The 4,354-nt window shown below is 34.9% G+C and overlaps 1 pseudogene across 1 annotated transcript; it reads left to right on the top strand.

Annotated features, from left to right (window-relative positions):
• The first annotated feature begins 207 nt into the window (after positions 1 to 207).
• Positions 208 to 980, top strand: LOC308553193 (ribosome biogenesis protein NSA2 homolog pseudogene; annotated as a pseudogene). Its single transcript has one exon. The product of its transcript is annotated as a ribosome biogenesis protein NSA2 homolog pseudogene (transcript).
• The last annotated feature ends 3,374 nt before the right edge of the window (positions 981 to 4,354 follow it).

The following is a 4,354-nucleotide window of genomic DNA, read 5'->3' as shown; positions in this document are numbered from 1 at the left end:
AATTTTAACAGATGTTTTCCTCCTCTATGATTCAAAAAGGGGGGCGGGGATCACCATTATTTTATTTGTATTTTTCTTAGAGACATTCAGCAAATATCGATTAGCTGCCACAAGTTACATGGAATCAGCTCACGGGTCTCTGAAATCGAAAATTTGAGAGCTCTTTCATGCCTGGGAATTACACCCAGCAGCTCGGAGGCCATAACCATGTCACAAAACAACTATATCAGTTGCACTACAAGCACTACGGATATTGTTTGCATGAACCATGAGAAAAAGAGAAAGAAGGAAGGTACAGAGGCTCATGAACGCCCAAAGAAAGCAAAAAAGGTCTGAAGGCTAAGCTCAACCACAAACAGCGCCATGCTGGGAAAATACAAATGAAAGAGCCTGTCAAGATGCATGAAAAGAGAAACACCAAGCAAAAGACGGATGAGAAGGCTCCACGGGGGGCAGTCCCTGCATGTTTACTGAACAGAGAGGGACAGTGCCAAATTGAAGTACTTTTTCAATATGATTAAATAAAAATAAAAAAAGAAAATGGGAAAACTGGAAGTCCCTCTGCCCAAAGTTCATGCCCAGGGAGAAACGGGCATTAAAAGTTATTGGAAAGGAAAGGGAAAGAAGAAAGCGTGGAAGGGGATGATTACTAAAGACAGCTTTGTTGGAGCTGGGTTTACTCGAAAACCACATACATATGAAATATTCATTATGCCAATGGGTTTACATTTCAAGAAGGCCTATGTAACACATCCTGACTGAAAGTCAACTTCTGCCTGCTGATACTTGTTGTAAAGAAGAATCCCTCATCCCCACTTTGTACAACTTTGGGTGTTATTACCAAAGGTACTGTTATCACAGTGAACTTGAGCAAGTTGGGCCTTATGACACCAGGAGGCAAGGCTATTTGGGAAAAATATGCCCAGGTTACCAACAACCTTGAAAATAATGAATGCATAAATGCAGCCCTATTGGTTTGACAGCAGTTTCGTATGTGTAACTTCTTATCATTATTGAAGACTATGCACCAATCAAGAAAACTTCTTTACTGTAATACTTTTGAATACTATCACACAGTTACATGTCTGCAGTCATCAAAAGTATTATTTATTCTATTATAAAGAACATTAAAATGTCCCAGTTTAAAAATAATATTTGTTAAAAGTAAAGATGAAAATAACTTGAAATGTAGGCAGAAAGTAAATATATATTTCAAGTTACTTACTATTACTAACAAATCAGAAACAAATGCTTGCCCTGACTGGGTGGCTCAGTTGGTTGGACAATCTTCCTATACATCAAAAGGTTGTAGGTTCAATTCTAATCAGGACACATACCTACATTGCAAGTTTGATCCCTGGTCAAGGCATGTACAGGAGACAACCAATAGATGTTTCTCTCTTACATCGATGTTTCTCTGTCTCTCTCAAAATAAAAAATAAAAATGTATCTTCGGTTGAGCATTATAAAAGAACAGCAACAAAAAAACAAACAAATGGCTCTATAAGTTAAAGTCAATAAAAATAAAACACTCCCAAGTGCTTTAGATAAAAAAATAATAATAATCATAATAAGTAACTTGATTAGATATCTAAGTTTGGAGATATTAAAATCTGTCATTTCTTCTATATGATAGAATTAAATACTAAAACTTAAATGCCTGCTATTGATAAACACTTTAAAATTAAAAAAGCTGAACTTAAAGACTTTCTACATACAAATTACCAAATGGAAAAACCTCAACATATAAAAGCCTTTAAATGATTTCCTTTACAATTCAAAAAATATGCCAGGGTAACCATCCAGTCTAGAAGACACTCCAACAAAGAGAGTGTGTCCATCAAACTTGTCACAAACAAGAACCCTTGCAGCTGTGAGGCCTGCAAAGAGAGAAATACAGAAATGCAGCCTGCAGGCAATTTAGCTTAGTCAGAATCACTGAAAACATATGCATGGTATTAAAATTTTGAAGTCTTGTTCCTATGTTAAAACTTACAATGACAAGAAAAAGAGAATCCATTGTCATGACAAAAACCATAAGACCACACAAAATGGTCCATTATGTCATCAGAAAGAAGGCAGTATGACTTTAACTTCCTGAAATGTTTTCTTTACACTCTAGCTAAAATTAGTTGAAAATGTGTTCCTTCTATATTTAGTATTTTTCCAGCTTACTTTAGAGAAAAGTCTTCTCTTTATAGGCAAAAACTCTCTCAGCAAAAACTACACAACTTCATGATGCTACAATTTCAATCAAATTAGTGGGTACATCTACATTTCATAGTAATTCATTGTGTTATGTATAGTCATAGGACCTGGATACAACTATTGCTTTATGTATTCACTAACATTCAAGGCAAGTGAGAGATCAGGCCTTGGAAAGTCAATTACAAAGACATCTTTAATAGTACTCTCATTTTCTGATATAGAAAAATTTATAGAATTCAGCAAAATAAAACAAAAAGATCTAAAGAAAAAAGTCTATTCCTTAGTTCTCTGTACCCACATTAATACTATACTTAATACTACATTAAACTGTCCTTGATAAAGTTCACTTGCTTCAGGTTGAAATATGATATTTCACTTTTATACTTTATAATGTTGCTGATATTTAGAAATTTATAATTAATCTATTTTTGTAACCTTTGACTTAACATAATCATAACCTGGCTTGAGTGAAAGTTAGCAGAGTTATAATGGAAGTCTATTATATATCAAATTTGACCCAGAAATTCTTCTTGCAAGAATTTATTCTACAGATATACTTGCATGATTTCAAAGAAGTGATTTGTACAAGAATAGTCACTGAACTATTCTTTTTGAAGCAAAATATTGGAAACTATCAAAATATGTATAAAGATGGGTTAAATCAATCATGATATAATCACAAAATGAAAAATTATGTAGTCATAGAAAATAATGAAGCTGCTTATTTATGTGTTAATATGGAAAGATTTCTAAGACATACTGTTATTAAACTTTGCATACAATATTATATAAAATAAAGATATGTATATATACCTCTGAAAAATGCATAATTTTTTTTAGTTTGTTCAAAGGAACTAAGTAGATGAAAAAACAGTAGGAGGAATAATTTTCAATGTATGCCCTTATATATTTTAATAGTTTTCATTATGCAAATGCATTACTGGGCAAGATAGCATTCTCAGCAGATCTGAATTTCTCAAACTGCACCTTTCACAGAATGGTCTTCAGGCCTGGCCTTTAGTAGACTCCTAGAGATATCCTTGTAACCCTTGGTATATTCTGCCTGAGAAGAATAATTTTTTATGACTGATGTGTTAGGTCACATTGTATTTATGATAAATACCTGTTTTTGTATGCCTGAGGCTTCAGGTCATGCTCTATCAGTTAGACCAGATAAGATTATCCTAACAGTGTAATTTATGGTGAATACTTGGTTCTCCTCTAAGAGACTGAAGGAGTGTGAATAGCAAAGGTCAATCATATAATAAACAATGGACACTAAGACTTAAGTGAGCTTCTGTGGTTGGCAACACTTCTCACATTTTGTCATATATTATTACTAGGAGAATTTAGCATATCCTTATGTGACTGGGAGGGGACACTACTGAAAACTTGAACACAGTTTCTTCTAGTCTTTCCCTCTTTGCTCATTTTAATCTGTATCCTTTGACTGTAATATACTATAACCATGAGTATAACAGTTTTTTCGAGTCCTAGGAGCCCTTGTAGCAAATCAATGTGTCTAAGGATGGTCTTGGGAAGCCGTGATACAATTGCATATTCACAAAATCAAAGTAAAACATTTTAAAGTTTAAATAGCCTTTATCAGAGTCAAAGCAATCAGTAAATAGTTTATTGAACTCCTACTGTTATAGGATAGGACAGAGCCTCATCTCCCCTGGCTGCTTGCAGACAAATGAGCTTCTTGGGGTACCACTGAAATAAGAATTTCTGGAGACCCCCATGGGAGGATGAGATATGATAGAAAGTTTTATTTCTGTAGGATCACATCCCTGGGTTTCCAAAGTCCCATTCCCCTTAGTCCATTCATAGAAGAAGTGGAGCTGGAGCTTCAGTATAGTTAAAACTAGAACCAGTGTCCAGAGTTTCTGTTTCATATTGGAGCAGGGTTTAGTACAGCATCAGACTAGCTGTGTGTGGGGGTCCACATAGCCATGGGCCACACAGGCGAATGCAAGGAAGCAAGAGCAAAAAAGGCTACAAACCAAGAGTGAAGCACAACAAAAGAAACAAGAAAACTCCTTTGTTTAGGGGATTAAGTATTCCCAAATTTTTGCAAGTTTGCAGTGGCCACTCCCATTCTGACCAATGATCTTTTTTCCCAGGTGTGACTGACTGACACCTT

The sequence above is a fragment of the Miniopterus schreibersii genome, assembly GCF_964146895.1.
Source record: "Miniopterus schreibersii genome assembly, chromosome: 2".
NCBI classification, from domain to species: Eukaryota; Metazoa; Chordata; class Mammalia; order Chiroptera; family Miniopteridae; genus Miniopterus; species Miniopterus schreibersii.
Note: the sequence above shows the minus strand (reverse complement) of the source record. Positions and strands in the feature narration are given on the sequence as shown.